The 24,052-nt window shown below is 43.0% G+C and overlaps 2 long non-coding RNA genes across 6 annotated transcripts in view; one reads left to right on the top strand and one right to left on the bottom strand.

The window, feature by feature from the left end:
* On the top strand, positions 1 to 18,572 carry LOC128703765 (uncharacterized). Of its 2 annotated transcripts, none has more exons than XR_008409365.2 (3): positions 1 to 134; positions 12,824 to 13,095; positions 15,108 to 18,572. It is a non-coding gene; the product is annotated as an uncharacterized lncRNA (long non-coding RNA). The 2 variants fall into 2 exon arrangements; XR_008409366.2 differs by having other exon boundaries at positions 8 to 223.
* The window catches only part of LOC128703764 (uncharacterized), a 29,035-nt gene continuing 20,001 nt past the window's right edge, over positions 15,019 to 24,052 (bottom strand). For all 4 annotated transcript variants that reach the window (XR_008409364.2, XR_008409363.2, XR_008409362.2 and 1 more), the window contains exons 4-5: positions 22,845 to 23,016; positions 15,019 to 15,174 (exon numbers count right to left, since the gene is read on the bottom strand). This is a non-coding gene — a long non-coding RNA (uncharacterized lncRNA). The remainder of the gene's footprint in view (positions 15,175 to 22,844; positions 23,017 to 24,052) is intronic.

The following is a 24,052-nucleotide window of genomic DNA, read 5'->3' as shown; positions in this document are numbered from 1 at the left end:
TAACTAGTGAGGTGTTGACTGGCACCCATCCATGACTGACCCAAGTTGAGTCAGTGTGAGCCAAGGAACACTAGTAAACACTGCCTGACCTCCCTCCTGAGTGACACACAGCATATATACCCACACACGGAAAGGTGTGTTATTCCTTTCAGCGTTTTAGGAATTAAATCATTCTCGATTTGGTGGTGTGCAGGTGACGTGCGGCCTTAATGACCCTCGTGTGGTAAGTTTATTCAGATATACCTGGAGAGGGTATCAACGCCCCCGCGTTTATTCAGATATACCTGGAGAGGGTATCAACGCCCCCGCGTTTATTCAAATATACCTGGAGAGGGATCAACGCCCCCGCGGCCTGGTCTGTGACCAGGTACACATAAATACACTTACATAAATTATCATACATAGCAGCATATGTGCACATTACCCGGGATAACCCAAAACTAATCAGACTTATTTCCACTGGAGTCCTTGTAGTAAACAGATTATAAAACCCAATTAACCTCAACCGAATGACAAATCGTGTGGTGGATACCTATAAACATTTGTGTTTACAAGTGTTCCTGACGTCAGCTCCGTTTACCAGCCGGTGAGTTGAGAAAAAATTCTTGTCATGAGTGACCAAAGACGTTAATGCTAGTTTATTCGTAGCGAATTATTGTCTCGCTAACTTCCTAACAACTTAGTTGATGTTATTAGTTAAATTCCAGAATTTCTCCTATTGCTTTAGTGTATTTTGCATTGGTATTTGATTACCTTTTACTGAGAATTGGTAATTTTACGAATATACTTGGATAAGTGAGATATACTTAGATGAGGATATACTTAAGAGGGATACACTCGGAAAAGAGGAATACATACCCTCAGAAAGAGGAATATACACTAAGAGGGATACATACACGCAGAAATAGGGATACCCAGAGAAAAGGATACATGCGCTCAGAGGGATAAATACACACAAAGTGGGATATAGTCAGAAAGAGGGATACATGCACTCAAAGAGGGATATACTCGGAAAAAGAGGGATACATACTCAGAAAGAGGGATGCATGTACTCAGAGGGATACATACTCAGAGGGATACATACACAGAGGGATACATATTCAGAATGAAAAAGAGGGATCCACAGAAAATCTCGGGTAATCTTTATTAGCAGACGTTTCGCCTACTAGAAGCTTCATTAATTCAATGTTTCGCTCACCAGGAGCTTTATAATTCTATGTGAATTGAATTAGTGAGCGAAACGTTGGGTGGGTAAAGCTCCTGGTGAGCAAAACGTTGAGTGGATAAAGCTCCTGGTGAGCAAAACGTCGGGTGGATAAAGCTCGTGGTGAGCGAAACGTTGGGTGGATAAAGCCCGTGGTGAGCGAAACGTTGGGTGGATAAGCTCGTGGTGAGCGAAACGTTGAGTGGATAACGCTCGTGGTGAGCGAAACGTTGGGTGGATAAAGCTCCTGGTGAGCGAAACGTTGGGTGGATAAAGCTCGTGGTGAGCGAAACATTGGGTTGATAAAGCTCGTGGTGAGCGAAACGTTGGATTGATAAAGCTCGTGGTGAGCGAAACACTGGGCGGATAAAGCTCCTGGTGAGCGAAACGTTCGGTGGATAGAGCTCCTGGTGACGTTCAGTGGATAGAGCTCCTGGTGAGCGAAAGGTTGGGTGGATAAAGCTCGTGGTGAGCGAAACACTGGGTGGATAAAGCTCCTGGTGAGCGAAACGTCTTAGTTTCCAGAACATTACTCGTATCGCTTTTTAAACTGTCGTCGGTGGAAGAGGCAAAGAGCCGATAAGTGGAAGGGAAGGAACGTAAAGGAGCGGAAACGTTTCGCCCTGAGCGAAACGTTTTAAAATTAATGTTCCTGATGTTTAATAAATGCGTCCCAAACATTGAGAGAAACATCTTCAGACACTTCAAGGAGGGGGGAGGGGGGGAGGTACCTTGATGCTGGTGAAGGTCTCTTGCTCCAAGGGATCAGAGCTTTCTCTTTATTGTAACTGGTTTGCTACTGTACTTGCTTAGCTAACAAAATGTTAGGCTACATTTCCTGGACCCAAAATGGATAAAAATGCGCCTCAACTTAATGTGAAGTGATGTAAATAGAATGTGTCTTGTACACCGGTAACATTTTCTCTCCAGAATATAATCAGCATTTAGAAGATAGTTTTGGTGGGGATTTTTAACCCGGGGGAGTTAGCTATCCAGTACAACCCAGGGAAGTCAGTGCGTCATCGAGGACTGTCTTATTTTCACTGTGGTTCTTAAATCTAGTCAACTGTTGTGCCACCCACAACAGTTGACTAACACCCAGGTACCTACTTACTAAGTGGACAGGGACAGTAGGTGTAGGGAAACATAAGCAATTAATAACAAAAAAGGCACAATACCGTGACTGGAATGATACACAAATAACCCGCACATAAAAGAGAGAAGCTTACGACGACGTTTCGGTCCGACTTTGACCATTTACAAAGTCACACTAACCAGAAGTGGAGCAGGACGCAATGTTTCCATCCGTGCTGGGGATCGAACCACGGACACTCAGTATGTGAGCTGTGTGCTGCCAACTGAGCCACGGGACTCGTACACTTGCTGTTCCCAGTGGAAATAAGTCACTTTGACTTTGGTGTGTGTTTGTGCATAAATTAACCTACACCATTCTGAAATATGATTTGTACGTTTACATCTTAATCTCAGTGAATTGAGTGATGGAGATGTCCACCCTCAGTGCAGTCTGCTTCAAATAGAGCACTGTTTAGGTACAGTCCCTGGGCCAATTATGTACCTCTGTAATGTTGATGTAAGATTTCGTTCGGATTTTTAACCCCGGAGGGTTAGCCACCCAGGATAACCCAAGAAAGTCAGTGCGTCATCAAGGACTGTCTAACTTATTTCCATTGGGGTCCTTAATCTTGTCCCCCAGGATGCGACCCACACCAGTCGACTAACACCCAGGTACCTATTTGCTGCTAGGTGAACAGGACAACAGGTGTAAGGAAACGTGTCGAATGTTTCCACCCGCCGGGAATCGAACCCGGGCCCTCCGTGTGTGAAGCGGGAGCTTTAGCCACCAGGCCACCGGGCCACATTATAAGATAAGATCCTCTTCAAGGGGGGCTCCTTGGCGTGGTGAAGAGGCTCTTGGTCTGAGGAATTAGCCCTGTCGGTCTTCTTCCTCAGACCGAACCTAATTACCCCCCATTCTCCCCTCCCCTATCCCATCCTCCCCATCCTCCCCTTTTTCCATTCCTCCTCCTCCTCCTCACCCCTCCCTTTTGCCCTTCCTCTTTTTAGCCTTCGTGATTTCTCCCACAGGCGCGCTAGTTCCTAGGTAGGGGAAAGGACACCGGGGTCCATCCCATTCCGTTGAGGTTTCTTGGCGGTGGCGTAGTTTGCCGTGGAATCTGGATTGCCTAGGGATGTCCCGATCCCTCTCCGGTATCCCGGAGTAGCTTTGGGTGTCTTTTGGGCGACGGGTGTATCTCTGGAAGCCACCTTTCGGATTCCGGGGGTGGTGGCTGAAGGAGGTATGCTTTGTGGCGGATATCCGGCCGCCCTCTCTTTTGTCCACCGAGGTAGCTCGGCAGATGTGAGGTTGCTATCCCAGATTGCTGGTTTACTGGCATGAAGGGTAGGGTATGGCACGGGTTCCATGCTGCATCTGCGCTACTAGCGGTGTCGAGTCCTCTTGGGCGCGGAGGGAGATTTCTGGCCCTTTCATTCCTCCTAGGAACTATCCCTCCCCGGTCCCCCCTTTTTTTTTTCTTTTTTTTATTTTTATTTTCTTTTCTTCTTTCTTTTTTTTTCTTAAAAACAAAAAGAAAGAAGTAACCTAACCATGGCAGCCCTAGTCCATGAACCTGGTACCCCCGGGCCCCTTCTTGATACCGCACCCCGTTCTGACCCCGCCTCGTCTTTGGACCACTCTTCAGACATTCCTCATGCCTCTGTACCTATTGCCGGTGCTGTTTCCTCACCCGCTTCAGGTACTGAGGCCTCGACTGACTCCTTCGATTTATCAGACCTTCGCTCTCCTCTGACTATGCTTCCGGCCTCTCCCTCTACGGTGCGGCAATTTTCAAATCGCCGACCCGTTCCACGTCGGACCAACTCTGGTCCCACGCCTAAACGTCAACGACAATTACCTGCTGATGATACTTCTCCACCTTCACCTTCTCGTTCTTCTCAGAAACGATCGACACGTCCTTCACTACCTTTCCACGCTCAGTTTCAGACTGAACAGTGGACTAAATTCTTCACTTTACGACCAACTTCCTCTACTGCCTATCTTTCTGACCATAGTATTGGCAAGGCACTCCTACGCCATGTTGGTAAAGATATTTCTTTTCATGCTCTTAAGAGCGGTACGCGCATCATTACCGTACAGAATGCTACCCAGGCTCGTGAGCTCTCTCGTCTTTCCCATATAGATACTGTTCCTGTCACCCTTGAAAAACATCATTCCCTCAATTCTTGTAGTGGTACCGTTATTCTGCCCCATACCATAGTTCAACAAAATTTCCAGACATGTGGCACCGACATTCTAGAACAGCTGGAACTCCAAGATCTCCCAATCCTCAAGGTAGACACTTACGTTCTTCCTGCCCGTGGGCGGAGACGATACCCTAGCAATGTGGCTCGTTTAACTTTTGACAGCCGAGAACTCCCATCCTCCGTTTATATAGCAGGACATCGGTTACAAGTTCGAAAGGTGATCCCTACACCACAACAGTGTAGAAATTGCTGGCGATTTGGCCATCCAGCGAAATATTGCAGATCTATCGCCGAATGCCCAGTCTGTGGTGCCGATGACCATTCTAATACGTCTTGCAATCGATCTCCCTCTTGCCTTAACTGTCATGAGGCTCACCCTTCGTACTCTCGCCGTTGTCAGGTCTATTTAAACGAGCGGGAAATCCGTTACCTCAAAGAGACAGAAGGTCTCCCTTATGCCATGGCAGTTTCTCATCTCCGCCTCCAAGGGAGACTCCCACGTGTTTCTTATTCCCGTGTTTCAAAACGTCCCCCCACTTCTGGTATCCCATCTTCTACACCCACCTCTGTGGTTACCTCTCCCATAATCACTCCTGTATCTAATCCTTTTGCTGTCCTCGGCTCAGACGTCCCTACTTCAACGCCTCAGTCTAATCTCGCTTCTTCGAGTTCTCTCTTACAAGCCTCAGTATCGACGAGACCTCGTACGACACCTCTTCCCAATCGTCCCTCTACTTCTCAAAAGTCAAAAAAAGGTCCGGTAACACCTCCTACCCATCTTCCACCTCCTCATTTTACCCTCCCTGTCTCTGTCCCTAGTTCTTCCCCTCTCACTGGCTCAGTTACAAGTGCAGAGGTTCACCCTCCTCCTCGTAATGTACCTTCCTCCCCTGTTCCCTCCCAAGTTTCTTCCTCTTCTGCCACCTCCCAGGTTCCTGTCTCTTCTGTCCCCTGCCACGCTTCTCCAGTTCCCTCCACCCTTTCGCCCCCCCCCTACCTTGGTACAGTCCAATACAGTTCCAATCTTTACTCATCCTCCCCCTACCATTCCCAATATTGTCTCCCATACGACATCTCTGAATTCCGAAACACTTGAAGCAATCTCTGAATATATTGCAGAGACCAAACCATCAATGGACACTGATCCACCTTCCGCTCTTTCTCTCTCCTCTGCTCCATCTGCGCAACTCCTTTCTTCACAGCGCACCGTTCCTTCGCTGCTTGAACATTTTCCACTGCCTCCGCATGTGGACTTTTCTAACCCTTCTAGTCCGTAGGAACCCTTACCTGCGGATTTCAAGTATCTTTATCATTGCCAATCATGGCCTTTTTACAGTGGAATATACGCGGCCTCAGGGGTAATCGGGGTGAGCTTCAGATGTTACTCTCCCAGTTTGCCCCTGTTGGTGTTTGCTTACAGGAACCAAAATTACACTCTGCTGTTATTTCTCACATCTCAGGCTATAATTTATTGTATTCTTCAGATCCTTTTCCTGATGGGACCTTTAATGAAAGTGCCCTTCTTCTCCGCACTGATATTCCGTACCATCAGCTATTTATTCATACTTCGCTGCATTACACAGCAGCCCGTATCCACTTACATAGGTGGTATACGCTCTGTTCTTTATATCTCTCTCCTTCTCGGGCATTATCTATTCCGGATTTTGCCTTCCTTGTTTCGTCATTACCGCCACCGATTCTGTTACTTGGTGATTTTAATGCCCACCATTTCCTCTGGGGAGGGTCTCACTGTGATTCCCGTGGAATTCAGTTAGAGGCTTTTCTTGCCACCCACCCCCTCCATGTTTTAAATACAGGTACTCGCACCCATTTTGATCCTCGGACTCATACTCTCTCTTGCATCGATCTCTCAGTTTGCTCTTCCTCCGCCGCATTGGACTTTACTTGGTCTGTTCTCCCGGACTTGCATGACAGTGATCATTTCCCAATCATTCTTACTTCCCCTTCATATTCGCCACCTCTTCGCACCCCACGCTGGCAATTTAATCGGGCAAATTGGAACCTTTACTCACACCTGACTGTTTTTAAAGAGGTTCCTTCTTCGTCCTCCATCGATGAGCTTTTACACCTCTTCTCGTCCTCCGTTTTCACCGCAGCTTCTCATTCTATACCCCAAACTTCGGGCAGGCATTCTCAGAAATGCGTGCCTTGGTGGTCTCCTGCTTGTGCTCGTGCAGTACGTTTGAAGCGCGCTGCATGGGGCAGGTACCGGTACAATAGAACCACAGAGCGACTCCTTGATTTTAAACAGAAGCGTGCGATCGCTCGCCGTGTCATCCGTGACGCTAAACGCACTTGCTGGCGAGATTATGTCTCCACCATCACCTCTGCTTCCTCTATGAGTGCAGTCTGGAAAAAAGTACGAAAACTGAGTGGTAAATATTCTCCTGACCCGGCTCCTGTTCTGCGGGTTGCCGGTGTTGATATAGCAAACCCACTAGATGTTGCCAATGAAATTGGCAATCATCTGGTCCGTATTTCTCAGGGACTCCATCTATGCCCCTCATTTCTTTCCTCAAAGTCTGCCAGAGAGTTAGCACCCTTGGACTTTTCTTCTCTCAGAGAAGAACAGTATAATGTGCCTTTTACACTTCAAGAACTGGAGGCAACACTCTCAGCTTGTCGATCATCGGCAGCTGGGCCCGACGACATTCATATTCGTATGCTACAACATTTACATCAGTCAGCCCTTGCAGTCCTATTACGCCTTTACAATCTTATTTGGTCACAAGGAGTTCTTCCACAGCTGTGGAAATCCGCCATTGTTCTCCCTTTCCGCAAACCAGGCACTACGGGACATGAAACCTCCCACTATCGTCCCATTGCTCTTACCAGTGCAGTTTGCAAAGTAATGGAACGTCTAGTAAATAGACGTTTAGTGTGGTATTTAGAGACACACAACAGTCTCTCCACTCGTCAATATGGCTTTCGTAAGGGACGTTCTACCATAGACCCCTTACTGCGCTTGGATACGTATGTTCGTAATGCCTTTGCGAATAACCACTCAGTTATTGCCATATTTTTTGACCTTGAGAAGGCATATGACACAACTTGGAGGTATAATATTTTAGCCCAAGCCCACTCCTTAGGCCTTCGAGGCAATCTACCATCCTTCCTTAAGAACTTTTTAACTGACAGGCATTTCCGTGTTTGGGTTAATAATGTGCTCTCCCCGGACTTTGTCCAAGCTGAAGGTGTCCCCCAGGGATGTGTTCTGAGCACAACACTTTTTCTCCTTGCTATTAATGATTTGGCCTCTAGTCTTCCATCAAATATTTGGTCATCACTCTATGTTGATGACTTCGCTATTGCCTGTGCAGGCGCTGACTGTCACCTCCTTACAGTTTCTCTCCAGCATGCAGTCGACCGTGTTTCCAATTGGGCCACCACACATGGGTTTAAATTTTCCAGCACTAAAACCCACCAAATCACTTTCACTAGACGCTCTGTCATCTCTGATCATCCTTTGTACCTCTATGGCTCACGTATCCCTGAACGTGATACAGTCAAGTTTCTGGGCCTCCTCTTTGATCGTAGGTTATCCTGGAAACCTCACATTACCTCTCTGAAGGCAACTTGTCACAGCCGGCTGAACCTTCTTAAAACCCTTGCTCATCTTTCGTGGGGAGCTGATCGTCGAACCCTCCTTCACCTACATTCCACCCTTATTTTATCGAAACTTGATTATGGTGACCAGATCTATTCAGCGGCATCTCCTGCTACTCTCTCTAGCCTTAACCCCATTCATCACCAAGGATTACGTTTATGCCTTGGTGCTTTTCGCTCTTCCCCTGTCGAAAGCCTCTATGCAGAAGCGAACGTTCCATCCTTATCCGATCGCCGTGATGCCCATTGCCTGCGCTACTATGTACGCTCTCATGATCTCCGCAATCCTTCCATTTATAGAATGGTCACTGATATTAGTAGACATTCTTTATTTGTTCGCCGCCCCTGCTTACTCCGTCCCTTCTCTCTTCGCCTTCATTCGCTCTTGTCTTCTCTTCAACTACCACCTTTCTATGTACATGTAGCATCTCACTTTTCCCTACCCCCCTGGGAAGTTCCAGCTGTTCGAGTCTGTTCTTTCTCCCTCCCTTGCTCGAAAGCCCAACTGTCTACGGTCGCTTCCCGCTCTCTTTTTCTTGACCACTTTCACTCTCATTCTCATGCCATTGCTGTGTACACAGATGGCTCTAAGTCTTCTGACGGCGTAGGATTCGCAGCAGTGTTTCCGGACAGCGTCGTACAAGGGCATTTACTATCTTCAGCTAGTATTTTTACTGCTGAATTATATGCCATCCTTACAGCACTTATCCGTATTGCATCTATGCCTGTGTCATCATTTGTGGTTGTCTCAGACTCCCTTAGTGCTTTACAGGCTATACAAAAATTTGATACACCTCACCCCTTAGTCCTCCGTATCCAACTTTGGCTACGCCGCATCTTTACTAAGCATAAAGATATTGTTTTTTGTTGGGTCCCTGGTCATGTTGACGTACAGGGCAATGAACAGGCAGACACTGCTGCGCGGTCAGCAGTACATGACCTACCAGTTTCTTATAGAGGTATTCCATGTACGGACTATTTTGCTGTAATATCTTCCCACCTTCACACCCGTTGGCAACAACGTTGGTCTACTATGCTCGGCAACAAACTTCAGTCTATTAAACCGAGTATAGGTTACTGGCCGTCTTCTTATCACCAGTGTCGAGGTTGGGAGACTACTCTCTCCCGTCTTCGCATTGGCCATACTCGTCTTACTCATGGATATCTCATGGAGAGGCGTCTTGCTCCTCTCTGTGAGAATTGCCAAGCTCCATTATCAGTCAGCCACATTCTGTTGGACTGCCCACTTTATCAACGAGCACGCAGAATTTACCTCTGTCGTCGTCTTCGCCCCGCTGCTCTCTCTTTACCTTCCCTTCTCGCTGATGGACCCACCTTTCATCCGGACTCTCTCATTGACTTTTTGACAACGACTGACTTACTTCACAAATTCTGATACTTTCAGCCCTTTCTACTTGTATCTCTTGCTACCCTCTACCCCCGTACTATCCCCTGCCCCGCTGTTTTCTGTAACCTGCTGATCATCCCCCCTCCCTTCTGCCATCCAATTCCCTTGCTTCCTTCCCTACCCTGCAGCGCTGTATAGCCCTTGTGGCTTAGCGCTTCTTTTTGATTATAATAATATAAGATAAGATAAGATAAGATTTCGTTCGGATTTTTAACCCCGGAGGGTTAGCCACCCAGGATAACCCAAGAAAGTCAGTGCGTCATCGAGGACTGTCTAACTTATTTCCATTGGGGTCCTTAATCTTGTCCCCCAGGATGCGACCCACACCAGTCGACTAACACCCAGGTACCTATTCGCTGCTAGGTGAACAGGACAACAGGTGTAAGGAAACGTGTCGAATGTTTCCACCCGCCGGTAATCGAACCCGGGCCCTCCGTGTGTGAAGCAGGAGCTTTAGCCACCAGGCCACCGGGCCTCTGTAATGTTGAGGTACAGTCCTTGGACCCATTATGTGCCTTCGTAATCTGCCTACCGCCCACAGGATGGGTATGGACCGCATAATAAAAATATTAATCTAAAAATAACGCTTTATTTCAAGACTGTCTTGTAAATCGCTCGGCTAGTTTGGTTAAGGTCAGCATCTACTTAAGGTTGTGAGGTAAATAAATAGGTCTTGGGTAGGAGAGACATTGGTAAAACCAAAGGCATCTTTTTAGTATGATAATAAGATGTTATCTTCATTGTAGAATAATAAGAAAATATTATAACCTTTATATTATAATAATAAGGTAAAAGGACACCAATGGAAATAAGTCACTCTGTCTGACTTTTTTGGGTTATCCTAGGTTCTCTACACATATGCTGCTATGTATGATAATTCTATGTAACTGTATTTGTGTATACCTGAATAAATCTACTTACTTACTTACTATCTTATCCTGTCTTCGACAAATTAGACATAAAATCCAAATTATTTTAGACACCCATATATTTGTCATTTTTTTTATGAAAAAATCCTGTAAACGTTTTCTTTAATTGTTTAATGGATAACTATGATAAAGTTAGCCATAGATTTTTTTTTTTGTTTTGTTTTAGGAGGAGGGGCCCTTTAATGATAATAATAGTTTAATTTTCTACAAGTACATATTATGCAGACCATAGCTGACATCAGTGACATACTAATACATAGAACCCCTTGTTATGTAGAATATTTCTGGCAGTTAGGCCCCTCAAGGAAGGCTCCTTGACGCTGGTGAGGGGCTCTTGATCTAGGGAATTGGATCTGTGCTCCAGTTCCCTGAATTAAGCCTGAATGCCTTCCATCCCCCCATAGGCGCTGTATAATCATACGGGTTTAGTGCTTCCCCCTTGATTATAATATAATAATCTGGCAGTTAGGTCAATTTTGTTCCCAGGATGCGACATAAGTCGACTTAAACCCAGGTGCGTGGACAATATTTGTAAGTAAACGCCGATCGACACCATGCCTAACCCTTCTAGGGTAGGGTAGGTGCCTGAGCCCGAGCCTTTAGCTCATAAGACTGTCATTCCCATTTGCCTCCTTGGGGCGGAGATGGCAGACCAGAGAGGCCTAGCTTGTGGCTAGGCCTGGGGACAGTTGGTCTCAAAGATGAGGTACTTGTGCCTCCTCCCATGGGAGACTTATGTCTCAGACACTCCCTAAAGAGGGAGCCAAGGCCGGGCCACCACTTGGAAAAGGTCCGAGCCGGGAGAATACCGGCTAATCTTTAATAATAATAATAATAATAATAATAATAATAATAATAATAATAATAATAATAATAAACGCCCAATTTTTTCCTTCCTTGCCGGGAATCGAACCAGGACACTCGGCAAGGGCCTTCCTGGTAGGCAAGCAAAAGCCGAAAAGGCGCAAGGCGAAAGCCTTGCCTACCAGGAAAGCTAAACTCGTAAGGGTAACAGCACATAAGAGAAATGGGAGGAAGGAAAGTGTCTCTTATTTGCAATATATTCTCCACTGAAGAGAGGGTAATGCCGCACCTGGTCATTTGGTGGTAGTCATTAGCACATATCTTCCCCCCTTCTTAATTCTGTGTGTTTCTAGAGTACATCGGGGCCCCTCAATGTATCCTCGCAGGACAGATTTCTGGTACATGGGATCAACTTGGTCATCCTTCACTGTATGTTTCCCTGTTCACCCATCAGTAAAATAGGTATCTGGGCGTTAGTTGATTGGTGTGGGTCGCATCCTGGGGACAAAATTGACCTAATTTGCCAGAAATGCTCTGCATAACAAGGGACTTTCTATATAGTAGTATGTCAATGATGTCAGCTATGGTCTGTATACCTTGTACATGTACTTGTAGAAATAAAGATTATCATTATTATTCTGTAATATGGAGACCAGAACTGTGCAGAATTTATGTCCATTGTTTATGGAGATCAGATCTTAGCAGCATAATGTAAATGAGGTAAGTGGGTATAATATTTTGTCAGGAAACAGGACAAGTGTTTCCTGATGCGGGTGTTAGTCATATTATGACCCACAGCTGGAGTTTTAGGTCATCTGACTGAGGACTTCCGCAGGCTTACCCTTCCACCTCTTTAAAAATCATAGTTATGATTATTTGGTCTCTAAATGAAGTCTTGCCAGATATATATGAGGTATAACCTGAGGACTTCCATTATTTATATGTATTTTGAGGGTAGTAGAGAGAGTCACTAGATTATGTCCCAGGCACTTCTGAGAATACGCCTAGTCATTTATTTTCTAATTTATTTAGGGGAGGTGGTAAACCTGTAGGGGTCATATTGCACCTGGGTACTGGAAAGTAATAAAAGTTTAATCAAAAGGAGGTTAAAGTTCAGTTCTTTGGATCAAGAACTCCATTCTATGAACATATGTGGTAGCAATTTTGTATATTTCAGGCTATTTATAGTTATATGCATTGAGGGAAAACTTTTGCGATTTTTTCTCTAAATTAAATGTTTTAATGTGGACAGTATTTTACAGTTGGCACCAATGAACCCAGGTTCTGGTAGAGAGAGTTTACATTATAAAACCACCAAAATTGAAATTTGATTAGTGTTGGGGACTTTTCTGAGGCAATACACAGTAGATGTTAGGATGCATAAAAATATATTCATTGGGTAACTTAGTCAAAGTAAACTTTGTGTCATAAACTCTTGAAAAGAGAAAGGTAAAAAGCATGTTTAACTTGTGAATTTTTATTTTTATTACATGTATAATATGCCTAAAAAGCCATTGCCACTTTTGAGCTCATTAACACTGTGTTTAAATTATCACGTCTTTGCAGATTTGTGGTCATCTGCATGAACATCAAGTTTGCCATTGCGCTCTCCCATGACAAGAAGTCAGTGACATCACTGACTTCCTCTGAAATGTCATTGTGGATGACTGTGGGACAATCCCTGTTGTTGTTCTTGATGCCTGCATCAGAGGATTGAAGGATCTCCCTGCAGAGCAGGTGAGGACCAGAGCGGTGCAAAGAATCAGCAGCGTCTGGATGTTGGGGTAAAATGGCAGTGGCAGAGCTGATGATAGAGAAAATGGCTTAGTTAAATACAGGTAAGTAGCACTTCAGACGAGCAGGTAGACAGCACTTCAGACGAGCAGGTAGACAGCACTTCAGATGAGCAGGTAGACAGCACTTCAGACAAGCAGGTAGATAGCACTTCAGATGAGCAGGTAGGGAGCACTTCAGACGAGCAGGTAGGGAGAATTCAGACTAGCAGGTAGGTAGCACTTCGGACGAGCAGGTAGGTAGCACTTCGGACGAGCAGGTAGGGAGCACTTCGGACGAGCAGGTAGGGAGCACTTCGGACGAGCAGGTAGGGAGCACTTCGGACGAGCAGGTAGGGAGCACTTCGGACGAGCAGGTAGGGAGCACTTCGGACGAGCAGGTAGGGAGCACTTCGGACGAGCAGGTAGGGAGCACTTCGGACGAGCAGGTAGGGAGCATTTCGGACGAGAAGGTAGGGAGCACTTCGGTCGAGAAGGTAGGGAGCACTTCGGACGAGCAGGTAGGGAGCACTTCGGACGAGCAGGTAGGGAGCACTTCGGACGAGCAGGTAGGGAGCATTTCGGACGAGCAGGTAGGTAGCACTTCGGACGAGCAGGTAGGGAGCACTTCGGACGAGTAGGTAGGGAGCACTTCAGACGAGCAGGTAGGTAGCACTTCAGACGAGTAGGTAGGGAGCACTTCGGACGAGCAGGTAGGGAGCACTTCAGACGAGCAGGTAGGTAGCACTTCAGACGAGTAGGTAGGGAGCACTTCAGACGAGTAGGTAGGAAGCACTTCAGACGAGATAAGGTTTCCTGGGCAGCCAGGAAACCCTCTTTCGATACGATGTTGCTGTACTGATTTTCATACAGTTGAATTGCTTAGCTATTTTAAGTTTCAAGGTTACAATCGTGATTGATTTGTACTGTAACTTACTGGTAGGCTTTAACCCTTAAATGGTTCAAACATATATATACGTTTTTTCAACATCTGAAAGTATGTAAAAAAATGTAATCTTTTTTTTTTGTTTTACATGTGAAAACGTGTAAAAAAAACTTTTATCTACTTTTTTTTTGTTTGAAAATACTATGTAAAAAAAAAGTAGATCTACTTTTGTAGCAATACGAATTTGAACGTCGATCTGTTAGGACCGTTTAAGGGTTAAATAATAATACGTTACATTATTTTTATTATAATCATTTTTTTATAAGACTTTACAAAGACTCCAATAGAAACAAATAATTTTGACTTTGGTTTATCCTAGGTAATTTACACATTTATGTATAATTGTACTTTTGTGGACCTGTACCTAAATAAACTTGAAGTATAATTAATTGGTTGAATTGTAACCAGCTCAGGTTTTTTTTCTTGTTAATGTGAGTTTATTTTAGTATAATTTTGGTTTGGCCTCACCTTGGGGTCAAACTGGACAGTAGCGTCTAGCTGACCTACGGTCTTTTTCTCCATGGGGAAGTGGAGCAGAGTTCTTCCTCTGTAAACCATGTGTGTCATAAGAGGTGACTAAAATGCCAGGAGCAAGGAGCTAGTAACCCCTTCTCCTGTACATACATATGTATTACTAAATTTAAAAGGAGAAACTTTTGTTTTTCCTTTTGGGCCACCCGGCCTCAGTGGAATATGGCCGGTTTATTGAAAGAAGAATTTTGGTTTGTGTGTATTAGTATATTATCATGGGAGTGCTAAACCCATAAGGATTATACAGCTCTTAGGGGGGGGGAATGGAAGGTATTCAGGCTTAATTCAGGGAATTAGAGCACAGATCCAATTACCTAGATCAAGAGCCCCTCACCAGCATCAAGGAGCTTCCCTTGAAGGGATAATACCTTACAATGTTCTTATTTCCATATAAATAATTTGCATCCATCATTTCCAAAGGAGAATTTGAGTTACATCAAGAATTAATGCAAGCTGCTCTGCTTGTAAAATTATCTGTAAACCAAGTACAGCAAATGGTTTAGAATAAAAAATTTAATTTAGGCTCCATTTAATAAATAAATTTACAAAACTAATGGCAATTTTTCCTCATGGCTTCTACAGACTCCTCTTGTTATTTCAGAGTATCTTCATTCATCCTGTGGTGCTGGTACTACTGCTGGTGCTGCTACTGCAGATAATCCTCATACCTGCAGAAGATATTTTTGAGTTATTACTGAGTACACTATAGACTGATCAGCATACAAGTGTAACTTGTACAGAAAACTCTTACCATGTAACAAAAAAATTAAAAGTGTAGGAAAATCTTATGCAGTATAAAGTGTGTAATGCTGATGAGACTGGATTATGATGAAGTATATGATTTACCAACTTCAAGAATAAGAGAACTTCAGGAACTACCACTAAAACAATAGCCGAGTCAGAAATGGACCACTGGAAAATCATTGCTCTAACAGTGCACAAAGAACTTGAATTACCAAGCAAGAAAACTTTGCATCAACTTTCAAGGCAGCCAAGGATCACTTCAGGAGGCTTATGTCTGTGAATTAAATGGACAGTTTCCAGTGCAATCCTATGCTTAGTGTGCAGAGAATCCCAGTCCACTGAAAGGAAAAAACAAAGCCTGTTTGCCCTCTATTTAGCAGTGGATGACTGAGGCCGTTTGTTGCATGATTCAACTAATGTTTTATTCCTGCAGTGAAGATGCACATATTTAACCAGAAAGAATTGAGTATTAGAGATTCTCCTCACCCTTGAAAATTCTCTCATCCTGCAATCAAAGCTTCTGGACCAAAATGCAAACCTTGTGTTTTTACTATCTAATATGATTGATACAGCATCTAGATCAAAAAGTTATTAAGACATTTAAGTGCCACTTCATGTACAAAACCCTACACAGAAATGGATGACAAATGAGACTAGTGTGCCAGAGTTCAGGCATAAATTTATCATTGTAGAAGCACTTACACTGGTGTCAGGGGATGCTGTACCTCCAGTCACCCATAAATGATGGCTAGGAAGCACTTGTGATGTGCGAAAAATAATTTCTCTGCATTTTCCTTGCTAGGATGTCGCATCCAAAAAAACTGTAGCAACAACAAGTACAGCGAGAGTTCGTGGCCTTTGAAGATAATGATGTGAATGAATTGTTGGAAAAAGATTAATCGACTGCAAAAGTAACGTCAAAGGAACTCAAAACCAAGTCTATCCAAATGATAAGTTGACATGTGCTTCAGCAATGTATAGATGGAAGTGAAGGCTAACAAAGACAAGTGAAAAAGATAAGACACAATTTGCAGAGGCACTTGGAAGACAAATGTCTGTGAAACAAGCCTCAGTCAATACACACGAATGAACAAGAAACATATACAAGAACAGTCAGGCAAGTGGTGGGGTCAGTGAGGTCAAGGTATTGGAGTTTGAGAGAGGCACTGTAGGACTACTGGTCTGTTAATAACTTGTTTGCAAGAGAAGTTGGGCTAAAAGATTGACTGAACTGAAAGCACCACGATTCTATTACTGTATTTTGTATACAGATCAGAGCAGCTTCCAGGCAGTTGTGCTAAGTTATCTTTTTTCCTCATGACCAGCTGGGCATCTTTAGAAGACATCAGGTGTGTGGTCTTATTCCTATGTATAAAGCAGGCAAAATTCACGCTGAGAGTTCTGTACACAGTAATTTTTGTAACCTGATCTGTATGCTGTAGATTTCCCCCATGTAATACCAGTCACAACCACAGCATAGTATGATACAGACACCTGCACTGTGTGGTCAAGGGGGTTGTTATTATTCCTGGTTAAGCCTTTGATGGTGATGGATGTGATGGTAGCAACACCTATGTTGCTCTTGAAGAGGGCAGGTGTAACATCCTGAGGTGTGGCCAGTAGGAAGTTTCCATTTGTATCTTATCTCTGGTATAGGTTAAGTAAAGAATTTGTAATTGGTCCCTGTTGTTCTGGATGACATGTAAATTTTAGAGTTGAAATGTCCTTTTAGAATGTTGCACTCTTCATAAAGGTATTTTAGGCTGCAGATCTTGTCAGCATGTTAAAACATGGCAACAAGTGTACTGCGTGGGTCGTACACACAGTTTTCATCTCTGTGAAACTAGACCAAAATAGAATATTCATCCTTCCTACAAGCCCCACTGCAGGATATATTGCACTTGCTTTCTCCAGGAGTAACATAGGCGTTGCTACCAGTACATCCTGTATCATCAAAGACTTGACCAAGCTTGTAGGCAGTCATTTTGATCACCAGCAATGCAGGTATCTACATGGAAACATAAACACATATGCAGTTTAATGTGATCCTTTATTGACAACGTTTCGCCCACACAGTGGGCTTTTTCAAGTCACAAACAGATCTACCTGGGGTGGAAGGAACGGGAGTATTTATAGTCAGGTTCAGAATGTTGAGGTCAGGTGGAGAATGCTGCATCTGATGATCTGCCGGGTGGGGTTATAGAGTCTTGAGTAGCTTGGCAGGGGTATTGGACAAGTTGTGAGTAGACCTTCTGCAGTGTTCTATGTTCTTATGTGGGATAGCGATGAAGTTTCTTGGCAAGTGGTTCAGCTATGTTATAGAAGCCATTGTTCTGGTTGAAATTGTTGGTTATAGAGATAAGCGATGATTCCAGGATTCTTCGGTATTGAGTGTTGTCTTCTGTGGCGATAAGTCTTGAGTTTCTGTAGTTAATTAAATGGTTGTGTGAATTGCGATGTTGTACACAGGCATTCCTTGTATCGTCAGTCCTGCTTGCGTATTGGTGTTCTGAAATACATGTACGTGTTTGGAGGTCTCTTGATGTTTCGCCCACATATAATTTGTTGGTCATTACAAGGGATTATGTATACCCCTGCAGAGGATGGAAGCTTGTCCTGTCTACTACTGGTGATGTCCTTGATGGTCGTGGTTGTGGAGGTAGATACTTGAAATGATGTATTGGAAAAGATGTTGGAAACATGTTTGGCAATGGAGTTGGTGGGGAGGACTATGTATCTCTTCTCGGCAGTGTCTTCTCTGGGTGTGTTGAAGATGTTTAATGCCCGCCGTCTGCAGTCTCTGATGAAGTGACGAGGATAGTGGAGTTTAGAAAATACTTGTTCAATTATAGTGCATTCTTCCTCGAGGAACTCATTGCTGCAGATTCTGAGTGCACGCAGGAAGAAGCCTATAATTACACCACGTTTAGTTTTGGTGTCGTGGAGAAGATCGTTTTGGTTGGTTCATGGTCAGCTTTGCAGAGAACATCAAGGAAAGGAAGAGTGTTGACATTCTCCTCATAACTCCCAGGCGCTTCAACGTTCAAGCTCTCCAAGACAAGCTCAACCAGGTCGAACCCTCAATCCAGTTCACACTTGAAGAAGTAGACAACACTCTTCCTTTCCTTGATGTTCTTCTCTGCAAAGCTGACCATCAACTTCGTTTTAAAGTCTATCGAAAACCAACCAACCAAAACAATCTTCTCCACTTCTACTCTCACCACGACACCAAAACTAAACGTGGTGTAATTATAGGCTTCTTCCTGCGCGCACTCAGAATCTGCAGCAATGAGTTCCTCAAGGAAGAATGCACTATAATTGAACAAGTATTTTCTAAACTCCACTATCCTCGTCACTTCATCAGAGACTGCAGACGGCGGGCATTAAACATCTTCAACACACCCAGAGAAGACACTGCCGAGAAGAGATACATAGTCCTCCCCACCAACTCCATTGCCAAACATGTTTCCAACATCTTTTCCAATACATCATTTCAAGTATCTACCTCCACAACCACGACCATCAAGGACATCACCAGTAGTAGACAGGACAAGCTTCCATCCTCTGCAGGGGTATACATAATCCCTTGTAATGACCAACAAATTATACGTGGGCGAAACATCAAGAGACCTCCAAACACGTACATGTATTTCAGAACACCAATACGCAAGCAGGACTGACGATACAAGGAATGCCTGTGTACAACATCGCAATTCACACAACCATTTAATTAGCTACAGAAACTCAAGACTTATCGCCACAGAAGACAACACTCAATACCGAAGAATCCTGGAATCATCGCTTATCTCTATAACCAACAATTTCAACCAGAACAATGGCTTCTATAACATAGCTGAACCACTTGCCAAGAAACTTCTTCATCGCTATCCCACATAAGAACATAGAACACTGCAGAAGGTCTACTCACAACTTGTCCAATACCCCTGCCAAGCTACCCAAGACTCTATAACCCCACCCAGCAGATCATCAGATGCAGCATTCTCCACCTGACCTCAACATTCTGAACCTGACTATAAATACTCCCGTTCCTTCCACCCCAGGTAGATCTGTTTGTGACTTGAAAAAGCCCACTGTGTGGGCGAAACGTTGTCAATAAAGGATCACAATAAACTGCATATGTGTTTGTTTCCATTGTGTCGGTATTTTATACCATTTATTTTCAGGTATGTACATCATATCATGAGGTGGTTGTGGCCAGAAGTACATGGGAAGACCTAACACTCCTTACAGATCAGGATGCAAGAAAAATATGCATTCAAGATTTGCAACAAAAATAACACTTGCCTAATACATAGAGAAAAGACCACACATTTGATGTTCTGGAAAGATGGTCGGCTGGTCAAAGAATCTGCTGTGATCTGTACACACAGTACAATCCAACAGAGTCAAGGAGTCTTGTTTAGCCAAACCTTTAGTACAACTTATCTTGCATTAACAGGTCATCAATAGGACTGGTAGTGAAATTAAGACACATGTGCAACATCTAGGTATCTTTATTGTACATGTTTTGCCATCCAGTGGCTTTTTCAATACAAATTCCAGGATATAACTTGAAGACAGTAGAACTATATACAGAAGATGAGGTAATCAGTCCCTCAACCTTGGAGCTGGTGTGAAGAGCACTATAGTCGTAAAGATTCTGAAGTAGAAGCATGGAGCCTGGCGCTTTTATACTAACGTCAGGTGGAAAGGGGGCGTGTAGCAGACGAGGGCATAGTCACTGGTAGGCGGGATTCCCCAGTGGAAGTAGGTCCTACCCAAAGAGATGGGTTAGTTGTAGTAGTAGTGCTCTTCACACCAGCTCCAAGGTTGAGGGACTGATTACCTCATCTTCTGTATACAGTTCTACTGTCTTCAAGTTATGTCCTGGAATTTGTATTGATAAAGCCACTGGATGGTGAAACGTCTACAAAAAAGATACCCAGATGTTGCACGTGTGTGTTAATTTCATCTTGTTGGTATTGTATACCATTCTTGTACAGGACTGGTAGTCATCTTGCAGTGCCCTCATCTCGCTCCACCCATGCAGTGACTCGCTGACTCGGCCACACACTCGTATAAATATACTCGTTGTCCATCCCTTTGTATTGACTGAAGAAGGCTGTTCCAAAAGACAAGAAGTCAAAATTTTTGAAAATTGTTTTTCAAGGCTAGCAGTGGAGTGGCTACTTAAGAAACCAATGACTAGGTCTATGGGTGTATTTGTGAAAAAGTAAGTTGTCTAAACTTGTCAATTTCTTGAACTCTGTTTTCCAGTCTAAAGAAGAGACCACCAAAATGATGAAAGTGGAACTGGCTGATGGACCCTAGTAAATGAGCTAAGCTTGTGGCAACAACTCTCACCAACCTGTGTAGAGCACTGCTGATGACAATAAAGGAATATATAAGGTCTATGGCTTTTTGGTAAGGCCATAGACGTGTGCTTGTTGGGAGTTATTAGGCAGCAGGTAGCACAGTTTTTGGCCTTGTGTGGGCCTCTGTAATGTCTTTATAGCTTTTCTGGTAAAGGACTTCGTCTCCTTGTTAACTGTGTGTTAAGGTGATGACTTCGTAAGTGTTAGTGTTATCAAGTGCATCCGTCATCTTGTAAGCACTACTCTCCCTGATGACCACTATTTCATTTATCAGTAGTCCTGATCCTTATGTTAAGGTTCTTAGTTTACTGAGAGCTTCAGTATATTGTTCAAACAGTGAGATATAGGGATCTGCAAGGCTACAGCAGAATTGTTTTGTTTGAAAAGTTTTGTTGAAATCAGCATGTGTGCTTGTGGTTCCTTGGTATCAAATCTGTGTTGTTCTGTTTTGTGATTCTAGCAAGCCTAGGCTGAGGGCCCCTGGGTGTCAGAGCAAAGGCAAACTGGTGATAATGGATGATCTTCAGGTGGTTTTCCAGGAGCTGTTTGTATACAAATTATGTAGAATGCAACTATGCCTGAGTTTTTGTTGTTCATTTACGATAAGAACTTTGTCTAATGTTGCTGGCTGTGTCCAGTGGCAATGTATCAAATTTGTGAATGAAATGGTCACCTCAAGACCCACACCAGTACACCTTCAGGACACTGACTATTTGTAGATTCCCTTACATATTACCACAGAACATGGGCAACTACATTAGACAGGTCTCTTATTATAAATGAACAACTGAAACTCGGGCATGTTGCATTCTGTGTAATTTATGTACAAACAGCTCCTGGAGAAAACGCCTGATGATCATCCATTATCACCAGTTTCTTTGCTCTGACACTCAGGGGCACTTAGCCGAGGACTACGGTTTGCTAGAGGGAATCACAAAACAGAACAAAACTTGATACTAAGGAACCACAAGCACACATGCTGATTTCAACAAAACATTCCTGCTGTAGCCTTGCAGGAGACCCCTATATCTCACTATTTGAACAATGTATTGAAGCTCTCGGTAAGCTAGCCGAGAACCTCCAACATAAGAATCAGGACTACTGACGAAAGTGAAATAATGGTCATCGGGGACAGTAGTGCTAACGAGATAGAGGATACACTTGGTCACACTAACAACTATGAAGTCATCACCTAACACATTGTTAACAAGGAGACAAAGGTCTTTACCAGCTAAAGTATAAAGATATTACTGAAGTCCACACAAGGCCAAAAACTGTGCCACCTGCTGCCCAGTAATCCCCAATAAACATACACTTATGGCCTATCCAAAAAAAAACAAAAAACAAAACATAAACCTTGTATACTCCTTACTGTCATCAGCAGTGCTCTATACAGGGGTGTGAGAGTTGCTACCACAAGATTAGCACATTTACTATGGTCCATCAGCCAGTCCTGCTCTCGTCATTCTGGTGATCTCTTCTCCAGACTGGAAAACAAACATAGAGATCAAGAAATTGTCAAGTTTAAACCTCATTTACATTTTCACAAGTGCACCTATAGATCTAGCCATTGGTTTCTTTAATATACTGCATATTTCAGCCTGTTGACAAACTGTGAATATAAAAGGCCCCAAAATATGTAACTATATGATACATAAGTTCCACTACCTGTCAAGCGCTTCAATATTAATGCTATATATCTCCTAAATACGAAGTGTATATTTTTGTCATTAAATTGAATATGAATGCTTATGTATTACTGTCACCATTATGATTCTACTGCCTAAATGATAAAAATTATCAATCTGGTCAAAATTACTATGGTACTTTAATTCTTTACAACTGATTCCTGCATTAATGTTCTGATAAAAATTCTGATTATGTATGTTATAAAGATGATTTACTTAGGATATCAAGACTGAGGGACTGATTACATCGAACTCCTTGTCTTCCGTCAGTTCTCTGTATTGGACTAAAGAAGCCACTGGCTGGTGAAATGTTTCCCCAATAAAGATTCCCAAATGTTGCACAAGTGTCTCATTCTTCAACTTCGAGTTTATCATGAAGACCAAAATTATAATCTAGTCTACAACCAAAAATCATTATTATTACTATAAATTGCCAGAAAATCATGATAATTAAGGCAGTTGGTCATTAACTATTTGCCTTCCGAAGAACTTTATACCAGAAATACAACAGAATTATATTTTAAAACTGACTGCTTATGAGTACTGGGCTTTCAGTAGGTCCAATTTTGATTCTTGAAGCATTTTTCTTCTTTCCTCTTGTTCAAATCAATTTCCATCAGTCTTGCTGTATGACCTTATGGGTTTAGCTCTTAGTTTTGATGATAATTGATATTCCATCAGCATCAGCTCCTTCCTTTCTTAACTGGAAGGAATAAACTGTATTTGGCAAACATGTGAGTTTATTTAGGCACAAGTACAATTATCATACATTATTTTTATTTAAAAAGAATATTAATTAATCCATGTTGAACTGCATATCTATAGAAATTATTGCCTAGGTAATAATACAGTATGAAAATGAACTAATAAAAGGAAAATAAAGTAAATGGAATTGAAAGGCAGTGTAAAAGCCATTAACCCGTAAACGGTCCAAACGTATATACTATACGTTTTTTCAATATTTGAAAGTATGTAAAAAAAAAGTAGATCATCTTTTTGTTTTTCTACATTTTCAAATGTGTAAATAAACTTTGATCTACTTTTTTTTTAGTTATATTTGAAAATATGTAAAAAAAAATTAGATCTACTTTTGTAGCACTACACATGTGAACGTAGATCTGCTTGGACCGTTTACGGGTTAAAGAGATCATCTCACAAGAACTAATAAAATACAGTGGAACCTCAAATATTGAACTGCTCCCAACTCAACCAATTATGTAAGTGTATTTTTGTAAGTGCTTTTATAAGTGTACTTTTGAGGGTCTGAAATGAAGTAATCTAATTTACATTATTCCTGATGGGAATAAATTCGTTCGGTAACAGCACTCGAACAGCCGTCTGGAACGAAGAAAGTTCGATATTTGAGGTTCCACTGTACCAATCATAACTGTGAGAAAGTACAAGATTAATTGGCATATCAGGTGCACGATCATGCTAGACACAAGATGATGTCTCCAAGCAGTTCTAATGTTTGTAAACAACTGCTAAAGCGTAACCCAAAGCCTACCCTTGACCCTGACCTTAATGGTTCAAGTCAAACCAAAATGTCATCACAAGTTTCCTTCTCCTAAGTGCAGGTTATGTGTGCATTGTTCCAGTCACGGTATTGTGAATTTTTGTTCTCCTGTGTAATGTAATGTTTAATGTCTATCTTATCAACAGCTGAACACCAAATTTCATTATTCTTAAGTCTTTATTTCTCTAGCTTGATTCACGGAGAGGGAGAAAGGATCCGGGCA

Source organism: Cherax quadricarinatus, chromosome 87, assembly GCF_038502225.1.
Source record: "Cherax quadricarinatus isolate ZL_2023a chromosome 87, ASM3850222v1, whole genome shotgun sequence".
NCBI classification, from domain to species: domain Eukaryota; kingdom Metazoa; phylum Arthropoda; class Malacostraca; order Decapoda; family Parastacidae; genus Cherax; species Cherax quadricarinatus.
The sequence above is the reverse complement of the archived record's forward strand: the minus strand, read 5'-3'. Positions and strand labels throughout refer to the sequence as shown.